The sequence below is a fragment of the Peromyscus californicus genome, unplaced genomic scaffold, assembly GCF_007827085.1.
Source record: "Peromyscus californicus insignis strain IS unplaced genomic scaffold, ASM782708v3 Scaffold_7__1_contigs__length_154581171, whole genome shotgun sequence".
In the NCBI taxonomy this organism is placed as follows: Eukaryota; Metazoa; Chordata; class Mammalia; order Rodentia; family Cricetidae; genus Peromyscus; species Peromyscus californicus.
In genome coordinates, this window is record NW_026294595.1 from 75,063,027 (window position 1) to 75,075,396 (window position 12,370).

Sequence of the window (12,370 nt, forward strand, 5' to 3'; positions counted from 1 at the left end):
TCTCTCTCTCTCTCTCTCTCTCTCTCTCTCTCTCTCTGTACCCCAAAAGAAACCGACTATCATGTACCACAAATAACAATCTAGGAAACTTACAAGGGAAATACCTTGCAGGACTAGATAATAATGGCTCTAGAAGCAGTTGATACTGGCCTGATATCCAAAAGCCAGTTACTGAGTGGAAACTTCCTCCCTGATGCTAATCTTTCAATATGCTACAAGATGTTATACAGGCTACTGGGACATAAACAATTTTCTTATCTGTGAACTACAGCATGGACATTACCAGGCAGGACAAGCCCACTTGTATATTAGCCATACAATGATTATTGGGGAAAACAAAATATAAAACAAAACCAGCTTCTCTCTGATTGAATTTGATACCTGCTTAACAGGAGTAAACTCATATCTAATAATATGTAATTCTTGTCAACAATCCACATTTCTGCTGTTGGAGGAGAGCTATGGTTGCCTACATAAATTAACAGAGTGCCAAACTGGCTTCCAAATATGTGTATTTATACCTGTAGAAAAAAAGACTTATTCCAGCCTTAATCAAATTATCCACTCTTGGAGTTGGATAGTGACACTCTAGAAACACAGGACTTCCAAAGATGATAATGAAGAGCAGAAAGTTCTACACTGAATGAGAAATTCTTACATGCCTTCATAAGGCTCAGGGAACATTAAAGAAGGAGTGAAAAAACTATGAGCCAAAAGAGGGTAAGAAGGGCTGGAAAATGTTATCGAGGAGGTAAGATAAATCCATTCTAATAGCTAATATACAGCAGCTGTAGTTATTTTCACTGGGCCTGTATAATACAGCTCCTGTCCATAGTCAAAGAGGAGAGACAAGTTCATGGAGACCCACTCCTTACTGCTGTGTCTTGAGTTATATACCTATCTGTGAGATTAGCAGACTGCTCTGGATAGTTCCAAAGCCATGGTCAAGAATATAATGCTGGTTAATCCAGTGGTTCACAAAACAAAGCAAGACAATGTGAATATGGGAAGAAGATCAATAGCACTAAGGAGGCCTGGCAGGGTAAGAGTGAGACAAGAAAGGGCAGAGGAACAAAGGATAATCATACATTTCATACATATGTGATTTGTCAAAGAACTAATTTAGCAAATTAAAAATGTGAACTTCTATTTTCTGAACAAATGGGCTGACACTTGTTCCATAAGGATGGATTATCAGGATTGTAGAAAGGGAAGGTAAGACTCTGGTCTATTGCAACAGTACAAAATGAAAAAGATACAGGGAAGTTACCTGTGCTTTTTCTTCACCAAGCCAGGTATTGAAACATCCTAAGAACTTGTTCCTAAGAATATGTGGTTGTAAGTACATTTTAGGATACTCATAATTCTTGAGTATCAAACAACCAGTGTCATATGTTTAAACACCTACAGGGCTAGGATAATATATGGGTTGACTGGTTGACTGTAACTTCTAGATAGAATTTTTTTTTAACCAAATGATAAAGTCATTCGTGTTTCAAGATGACAACAAATGATTGTCCAAGACAAATATTCTATTATACCCAATTGCATAGAGAATTCTGCAAAGATACATATTAGAAAGAAATATTTTGCATATGTGTGACTTTTGATTTTATTTTGAAGCTAAGTCCTTATTCTTGAAGCTGTTCAAAACATTTTCTGATGATCACTGATATGAAAATTCACCTTTCTCCCTTTCCCGAAACAAGGCTTGCATCATGCTTACTCTAACACCAGCTGGACACTCCACTTCTGGACACAATTATCTTCTTCTCCTTTCCAAATTTAAGACTACTTCTGGCAATAATGAGTCACTGAGAAGTTGGGTAGAATCATTATGTGTAATTTTAAAATTTATTTTATTGTTTGAAGGTAAACTATATCACTTCTCCTTTTCTTCCCTCTTATGTACCTCATTTCTGATTCTCAAATTCATGATCTCTTTTTTCTTTATTTGTTGTGCGTAGCTTTTTAAAAGATGCAGGGTTATAGCCAAGCACTGGAAGAGGCAAAATGACATAGGACTTGTAAATCACATCTCAACAGTTAACAAATTTGGTGAGTAGTCATGAAGACTGCCAAACCTGCTTCCTGTTTAGCAATAACCTCAATAAATGATGAATATTTTAAATAATAATTGCTTGCTGATAAGAACAGATACTACACTTGATCTTAGCTAAAAGGCCGAGAACAGAGAGGGAGAACAAGGAATAGGAGACCATGGTAAATGAAGACCACATGAGAATAGGAAGAAGCAAAGTGCTAGAGAGGCCCACAGAAATCCACAAAGATACCCCCACAACAGACTGCTGGCAATGGTCGAAAGACAGCCCGAACTGACCTACTCTGGTGATGGGATGGCCACACACCCTAATTGTTGTGCTAGAAACCTCATCCAACTACTGAGGGATCTGGATGCAGAGATCCATGACTAGGCCCCAGGTGGATCTCTGGGAGTCCAATTAGCGAGAATGAGGAGGGTTTATATGAGCGAGAATTGTTGAGACCAAGGTTGGATAAAGCACAGGGACAAATAGCCAAATGAATGGAAACACATGAACTATGAACCAATGGCTGAGGTGTCCCCAATGGATCAGGCCCTCCGAATGGGTTGGCACCAGTAAACATCTTATCATGTCTGCCACTGAACTTCCAGAAGCTTAGCCAAAACAGCTTTACTAATCACCTAAACGTGAGGCTGTGGTTTTTCTTCCTGGTTATACCATCCTTATGGTAAGTATCACCTATCTGGATTTGACTGGGTTAGCACTACTCTTCTAATAATAAATACATTTCAATTAAAAAAAATTGCTTGCTGAAAATATTTTATTAGTAAGAATATTATCATGAGAGATTCTGGAAATGGCTCAGTGGATAATACCTGAATTTGGATCCCAACATCACAAAAAAAGCTGGGTATGGTAAACCGAACCTATAATCCCACCACAGCACTGGTAGAAATAGGAGCATCTATGAAGTTTATTCCCAGTAGTCTAAAAAAAAAATAAAGCATGACAAAACACAACAAACATCCAAACAAATTAACCAAAAAAAAAAAAAAGAAAAAAAAAAAGCAAAACCCAGAAGCCCCAAGCTCAAGTTCAATGAGAGGTCCTGTTATATGGTAAAGGGGAAGACAATGATAAAGGAGGTCATTGAACAAACTCCTGTTTACTCCACATTCATGCATGGGCTTATCCAGGTGCACACATATATACACAAAACATATATCCCCAAGCACAAAAAATGTCTGGGGGTTCACGGTCAGTAAGTATGAAAATGGACTTCTTTGTAATGTTTTCATGTATGTATGCTATGCATCTGCTGTTTTCATGGCCCGCTGTTGACTTCTCTTTCTCCCTATTATCTTTTCTACTCCTGCTTCTACCACCAAAAGTCCCCAATGTGATTGGATGCCATATATGCACAGAAATTCCAATTCTGCACATAAAGTAAGCATTTAACAGGAGATATCTAACCCGAAGTGACCGTGATTAAAGGCAGATTTTTTTTTTAAAGTCCAAAAAAATCTATCACATAGTATGCAAATTTAAAATATTATTAGTTCATGCGTGGACAAATTGGAATGCTGTGGGATGTTCTGTATGCTGTGAATCTATTTTGCTCTGATTGGTTGATAAATAAAATGCTGATTGGCCACTAGCCAGGCAAGAAGTATAGGTGGGATAAGCAGACAAGGAGACTGCTGGGGACAGGTAGGCTGAGAGAGGAGAGGCCAGCCCACTCTTCAGGGAGTAGCATGGATTGGCACACAGGTAAAGCCATGGAAAATGTGGCAGCATATAGATTAACAGAAATGGGCTGAGTTTAAGTGTAAGAGCTACTCAGTGGTAGGCTTGAGCTAATGACCAAGAAGTTTTAATTAATATAAGCCTCTGTGTGTTTACTTGGGGGACGTAAGTAGGAGAGATATATCCTGACCACTGGGACACAGGAAAACTTCAGCTACAATGGGAACCTTTGGCATTGTGAAATTAAACATTAAACATATCAAACAATATTTGCAATGTAGATAAGTTCTGGAAATCACCATAGGATGTTACTCAATTTTTTAAAAAGACTTCAAAATACAAAATAGATAAATTTATGTGTTTAAACAATAACAAAAGAAATAAGACATACAATATAGCAGAGAAATAACTTGTAGAATAGAGGTAGTCTCAGTATTATGGCTCCATAAAAGACAAAGAACTTGGTTAGAAAACTATAAGAGAAACAGTCTTATGAGGTGGAAGTTGAGTCTACAACATCGTCATCTGACAGGTGTGAAATGGTGCAGAAAAGGAGTTGTGGTAGAAATAAGTTAAAATAGGTGTAACAGAGCTCCAAAAGTTCACACAGAATTCATCAGATATATTTTATTTCAAAAAATCCTGTACTAAGGCCAACAGGAATGTTCAGTATACAGGGGCAGTTTGCATACAAGAGTGATGACTTGAATCCAGTACAAAGTTCCAGGTTCCCACAGAGGGCAGTAAAGAATTGCTTCCCAAAAGTTGTTCTCTTAAATTGCATGAGAGTGTACACACACACACACACACACACACACACACACACACACACACACACACACCACAACAAATAAATACTTACATAATGAGAATCTCCCTTTATCCTTCGTTTTTCTTTTTTTCATTTCTCCTCATTTTCAAGTCATCTGCTTTTTCTATATTTTTGGTTTACATTGTAACAGAAAAGTAAATGCTCTGAAATAGAAACAAATCCAGATTAACAAACAAACATGTATGAACCTATTTGATTAGGACAGCAAAATTTGTACAAATTGTTGCATAATACTTCTGAAGAATATTAAAACATTACTTTTTGTGATTTATCATAAATTTCTTTCTTTAGACAAGTTTTTGTGTATGAATATTGATCTATTGACTCATTGTTTGCTTATAGGATTATTCAATACACTTGTGGTTTTGTGTGTATCAGGAGAAATAATTTTAAATAAAGTACTTTTGTTATCTCTGGCTGATCATGTTTTATATTTTAAAATGTATTTGAGGGAAATTTTTCTTATGGCATAAATAATATTGTATTCTATTTTTATGAAGTATTTAGTTTATTATTTTCATGACATAATATAACCTAGACTATACAGATGCAATTTGAAAATACGTTATGGATTTCTTTTATTTAAGTATGAATTCCTGTATAGTCTATTGAATCACACACTCCTGTTTGGTGCCGCTGCCCAAATTGAGCCATTGCTGTTCTATGGTGTCTCTACTTTAGTGCATGTTATTTTGATTCAGCTCCAGTTATGCACCATCATTTTATATTAGCTTTCACTTCATTTTGGCCATTAAGGTGTATATTTCCATAATTCCAAAACCAAGTCACATCATTTTGCAGCAATCTCTTGTCATTGTCGGCCCCACTGTAATTATTTTTGCTTATTTCCTCTTGTCTTGAATTTGATTAGTCTTGTTACTCATTTCCTATCTATTGTTTTCAATTTGATTGTGTTGTCTCTGGCTCTAATATATCTTTACAATGTAGTTTTCCCCCTGATTTGTGGTATTTGATATTCATTAATGTTTGTTCAGTTACCATTCATATGTGTAACTGTGTGTGTATGTGATGCTGTTTCTTCTAGAGAAAATTTGTTTAGCTTCATTTATGCCTTCTCATGTTTATTTACTTGTAACTGGTTTTGACTGAAATGATAATTTTTAAGGCGTTATTTATGCCTTCTCTAATTTTTCATGGTGTTATGGGTGAGTTAACCTTGTTAAATTTGTGAAATGTCTTTTTAGTCAAAGTTTCATATGCGGTTTACAAAATCTTTGCATCCTCTTCTTTGAGCTGATTGTATAGTCTTCCCACTATGTTAGACCGAGTGTACATATAGTTCCATACTAGTTTTGTTTTGCTTTAGATTTTGCTTGCATGTGAAGTCTATATCATTACGTGTTCAATGTTACTCTAAATTGGTCTTTCTCAAAGAGAGAGCAAAAATTAAACGTTTATTCAAATTTCAAGTTGTCAATTTAAATCAGATTTAATGCATTAACAGAATTAATAAACTCACTTTATTATTCACTGTAGGTATTTAAATCACACATGCTTTTCAATGTGAGTATTGGATATTAATACATCAAATACACAAACATGCCTAGATTACAGTTATTAACATAGCCTAATTTCTTAAGCGTTGATGCTGGAAAATTTAATTAGAAAATTATGTCAGTCTGGGCTGTGGTGGAGCACATCTTTAATCCCAGCACTCGGGAGGCAGAACCAGGCAGATCTCTGTAAGTTCAAGGCCAACCTGGTCTACAGAGTGAGATCCAGGACAGGCACCAAAACTACACAGAGAAACCCTGCCTCTAAAAACCAAAAACAAAACAAAAAAAACCTTATATCAGGATCACATCTTTAGCTCATGTTTTTATAAGCTTCCTCAAATTTCCTGTAGAATCTTCTATAAGTTCCCATACTATTAATATATTTATCATTTTTTATTTTTTGATATTGTAATACAATAAATCTTTTCCTCCTCTGTATCCATCCTTCAGACTTCCCCCACCTATAGATCCCTCCTCACTTATTTTAAGTCTCTGGCCTTTTTTCATTAATTGAGGCCTCAACCTTACACAAAGAACTACACACAACTAAAGAAAGCTAAGAATGGCAGAAATCATCTTCACCTAGAAAGAACTCACCACCTGGCTATCCAGTAATATTAATGTATTATTATCCTGTGTGACAAGATATCAATTTTGCTTGATTCTATATAAACATGGCTTTGAGTACAGATGCATGTGACTTTTTGTAATTTGACCTTTCCAGCCATCCCCTGCCGCTCTGTGTGTGACCCATGTTTGCCACTATGTGCCTGAGTACATGCATGCCAGTGTCTGCCTGCTTAGCAGACTGTGGAGGGGGGAATAAATAATGTCTGTCCTATTTGTTTATAACTCCTCAGCTTCCTTATGTTCCCAGTTTCCCCTCTGTCTTCCTTTCCCAGAATCAGAGCTTAGCCTTCACCTAGTAACTTTATTTGGAGAAAACAGAGAACTAAGGTTTTAGAAAGAGTGCCATGATGAAATACGGAGCGTCAGGTAAACTCAGAGACTATAGCACAAGTTAGGGCAACCAGAAATTGATACAATACATGTAGCAATGGATTACACTGCCAAAGGTTGAATACAAGCCAGGCTGAGAGCTGAAAACTATAGGAGCAACTCTAGCATAACTGTCCTGTGTGTACATGGGCTTTATGTCCAGGAATATCACCAACTTCCCCGAGAGGAAGCCAGAGAACAGTTGATTCCTTTGTAGTCCTGGATGGCAGAAGAGATTAATCTTGAGTTACATAGTCCCAAGTCCTTCTTCATTCCAAAAGTTTCTTTCCAAGGCAAAATACTTTACCAGAGCCTAATGCCAGGGAGGAAAAGGCTACTGCTCTCACACCATTGTAATGTTCCTTTAAAGAAGAGAGGAAGTTAACGTAATGGTTCAGCCAGTAAATGCTTATTGCATAATCATGAGATCATGCATTGGATCTGTAGCACCAACGTAAAAAGTCACATAACACCAGTGCTGTGGTCATGGAGACAGATGGGCTTCTGAACCTTGCTTACTAGCCAGTCTAGCTGAATCAGCAAGCTCCATATTAGTGAGAGACACTCTCAAAGAGAGAGAGAGAATGGAGAGAGAGAGAGAGGGAGGGAGGGAGGGAGGGAGGGAGGAAGGGAGGGTGAGAGAGAGAGAAAGAGCAAGAGAGAGAGAGAGAGAGAGAGAGAGAGAGAGAGAGAGAGAGAGAGAGAGAGGAGTGATCTAAGAAGACATCAGATGTTGACTTTTAGATTGAGCATGCCTGTGCATAAAATATGCATATGCACCCAAAGGAATATGTTCAGGCACCAAAAAATATACATATAAAAAGAAGTTAAACAAAAGTAGGGGAGATACATAATTGAATAAATAGCTTTTTAGTCAAGACTTAAGAGTAAGGCCAACAGATTACCCAAAATTACACATATTCTTCCCTTCCATAATACCACATAAATACAGTTTTATTGCTTGAATTTCTCATACTGGATTGCAATGCCTTAATATAAGGCGAGGTACTTATTTTTGCAGCAACTTGATATGACACGCTCTGTTGATACTATGCGAGGCCTGCCCCTTTGTGAACAGAAGCAGAGGAGGACTGGATTGAGAAGGGGGTGGTGGGGAAGGAGGGAGGGGAAAATGCAGTCAGGATGTAAAATAATTTTTTTAAAGCGAATTGTCATTAAAAATACACAAGACAGCCGGGCGGTGGTGGTGCACGCCTTTAATCCCAGCACTCGGGAGGCAGAGGCCGGCGGATCTCTGTGAGTTCGAGGCCAGCCTGGGCTACCAAGTGAGTTCCAGGAAAGGCGCAAAGCTACACAGAGAAACCCTGTCTCGAAAAACCAAAAAAAAAAAAAAAAAAAAAAAAAAAAAAAAATACACAAAACACATAATCTGCTTATAGGAAACCCCAAACTCCTAAGCAAGAAATGGAATAAGGAAACTACAGATTTTCTAGACCCCACAGCTATAAGAAACATTTGGAAAACAACCCAACTTAGATGACTGTTGATTCAAATTAACATGAAGGCCTATTTGTCTCAGTTTCTGTTACTGAGAAAATATGTTCACTTTACAACAAAAAATTAAAAGGAATCCACAAATTATCTAGAGAGAAAAACCAAGACTGAGAACCAAACTTATACATAATGCAGCTGTTAAAATTATCTGACAGGGAATTTCAAATAGCAATAATTAACATATTAGGGGCTCTATGAAAGCAGTAGACAGCATTCAGGAACAGATGGAGAATGTAAACAGAGGTGTTTAAATTCAGAGTGTTGAAATCTAATATGTCTGGTTACACAACTTTTACCTCAACATTAACTATGAAAATTTGTACAGCAGTGTCTAGAAAAAATGAGCTATGTTGATAATGACATCGCTAGCATTTTAATACTACAGTGCCACTGTAGGTAATGCTGTTTTACTCTTCTTAAGAGTACAAAATTATTTGTTATAATGAATGTCACAGAAATGTACGTGTCTGATTCAAGCTACATTCTGCTGTGGTAACAAATGCCACCTGTTTCATAAAGACGATTGTATCAACAGAGTCCCATGTTTCTCTTTAGTCCCAAGTTTAACTCATATAATATATTATTTTGTTTTCTGACAGAAAAACAAATGCATGAGATGTTTCCTGATGTTCCCTCTAGAAACAGCATGGGTCATTTTCTCTATTTTTCACTCGATAAATAAAGTCAAGTGGTGAAGACATGTCAGGTCATGACTAACTTGTCTATCCCTGGTCTTGGTCAGGAAGAACAGACACTCAAAAGCTATAGTTATTTTTCAGACATGTCTCACAATCTCTCACTTTGACATGTATTCCTGATAGAACATGTCATCTTCCCCAGAGTCCCATCAATGAAACTGAATTCAGATGAACATCTAGAAAGAAGGGCCAAAGCCAACACTTTTTCCTTCATAAGGAACTTGCACCACAAATTTTGTTTTAGTGATTTTAGCCAATTAATATATGTAAAACAATCAAATTGCCAATGAGAAATAGACAGTAGGCTCTAGTCAGATGTAGGATTGTCATAAAACAGAATAGTTTAATCCACAATTAAAATAGTGACTGTAACAAGTGGCATAACATGTTAAGACTAAAACTCAAAATCAGAAAATATTGAATAAAACAACTTTAGTAACTCTATCAACACTTAATGAGAAGATCATTTACCACATTTGAAAGGGACACACACTATGAAAATCAGACAGAAAACCTCAAAGACAACCATCATTGTTTACAAAACAAAGCAATACAAACAACAACAAGCCAAGCTATTGGGCTTGAGAGACAGCACAGCAGTGAAAGGCGCATGCTTCTCTGAGAAAGCCGCTAATCAGTTTCCAGTACCCATACTGGGCAGCTTTAAAACTCTATGATTTCAAGTCCTGGATATACGATGCCATCTCTAAACTCTTTGCACTTTTATACATGTGGTGCACATCCAAATATATTCAAGATCTCCTGCACACACAAAATAAATAAAACTAACAATATGTTTTTAAAATAGGCTATTTACTACTTCCCTGTTTATTTTACAATAGTGTCTTAAGCTTTATAAATAGATTTTATTCACAGTTAGATAGTTGATTTATTTTTGCAATAAACCTGAAGTTATAAGCAGTCTTCCTTAATCTATATTATAATGAGGAGTCATTATACACATTAGGGGAAACATTAAGTCCTCTACATACATTAGGGAAAATATTAATGAAAGGCCAGAGATATAGAATTAGATTAAAAAAAACTGTCCATACACAATTTCTGTCATTATTTAGGTAAGGATTTCAAAGGCATGGGATTTCTCACCTACAAAAGAGGCATAGGGTTGTTGTATTGATTAAAAATAATAAGTGTTGATGGTTTTTTATCGTCACAAAGTGACTGTTTTCTATCTCAACCTTTGTTACACACAATTATTTCCTTCCTAGACACTCAGAATAGAAGTGATCCAGCCAGCCTTTCGGGCTTTTCTCATTATTCACTTCAAATTGAGTTCACCTCCAGTGCATTCATCTTCAATCTCCACAATCATCCTCCTTCCTTCTTCCTTTCTCCTATGGTTATTTAACTATGATTTCTTACCTGAAGTGGTTTCATTTCTTTCATTTCTCGTTCCCTTCCATCAGGTTGTGCTTCCTGATTTTCTTCACTTAGAGATCAACACTAACTCTTCCTATTATTGCACATCTGTTCTCCTTAACTCCTCTATCACATCACCCACTACCTAACTGATGATATGCCAGTTTCACTCCTATTATTTTATAAAATCACTCATGTATTCATGCATTCATCCATTTGTGTAACCATATAAAAACACTGAGTGTTCATGTGGTTTTTATTTATTTTGACAATGAAGTTGGTGGTTTCCATATATAAATGATGGACATATTGATTGGTCTGCAATTCTTTGCTTGAAATCTTCTGTCCACCTACTTCCTAATTACTTTTCTCTCTACAATACTGTACCATGAATATCATTCAAAAGGACTTTGCCACCATGTGTCTCCATCCTAAATTCTACTTGTAAAAACCTTTTAAAACTATTTTTTGATATTATATTCTATAGCAGGTCTTCTATAATTACCTCAAATTTGGCTTTAGTACCTCCCATATCCTATTATTATATACAGAAGTTCAGACAAGAAACACATTTTACTACAATTACCTCTTTCTTTGAGTAGAACATCACATTTTTTTGGAGAATATCAACTGGCAAAGAGATGTTTGTAATGGAAATCTCTGCAGCGCTAGGACATGTAAGAATTCTATAGAAGATGAAGGGTACAGCAGAATGATAACATTTTCTTTTTTTCAGGATCAATCACATTTTACCAAAGTATGGTATAGCCATATCTGATGGGAATAACAAATGTCATAAAGCCAGCACAGGTGCTTGACAAAGATCCAGCAAAGCTGAGACACATGATGGCCACCAGGCCACATTTTATTTTGATCTCTGCCTATTGCATACTTGGGGGACTTTTAATATTTGTACAATTTGGAGGTATTGGGTTGATGGAAATTTTCTCATATATCATTTATGCCTTCTCCCAGGAGTACTGCTTCTAGGCTTCCCCAGGAGGTTCCTGAGCATACTTCCCCTCCCACTTTTAGAGAGATATCTATCCTTATCTAATTGAAGGTCTTCCTTATGCCTTAGAGGTTGTGACATGTATAAAGAAGTCAGAGGTCTCTTTATGGGGATATGAGACATTCTTGAAACATCTGTCCCTGTACTTACTCAGAAACAAGATAATAAAACAAAGTAAACTTAAAAATGTCAACAAGAGCAGAGTGGTGGTGGCACATGCCTTTAATCCCAGCACTCGGGAGGCAGAGCCAGGCTGATCTCTGTGAGTTTGAGGCCAGCCTGTTCTACAGAGTGAGATCCAGGACAGGCACCAAAACTACACAGAGAAACCCTGTCTCAAAAAAAAATGTCAGCAAGACTCCATGGCTAGAGGGTTTGCCACAGGTAAGATTATAAGCCTGTTCCCAACATATACTCAGACAATTGCAGAGCATGTAGAGCAACAAAGTTAGATTACCTGAAGTTACCCCTGCTCAACTCAGAGACTTATATTGATTGGCAAAGAATGATGGAGAAAAATGATAAAGGCTGAGATGTCAGGACATTCTTGTCTTAGAAAAGTTAGCACACACAGAACCACTGTGATATCATATGACAAAAGAAGAAAAGAATACCAGGATTAGACATAAAAACAAGTTCTATAAAGATCTAAAATATAAATATTG

The 12,370-nt window shown here is 36.7% G+C and overlaps 1 pseudogene; it reads right to left on the reverse strand.

Moving 5' to 3' along the window:
* Positions 1 to 2,023: 2,023 nt before the first annotated feature.
* On the reverse strand, positions 2,024 to 2,196 carry LOC128102791 (uncharacterized; annotated as a pseudogene).
* Between the last annotated feature and the right edge of the window lie 10,174 nt (positions 2,197 to 12,370).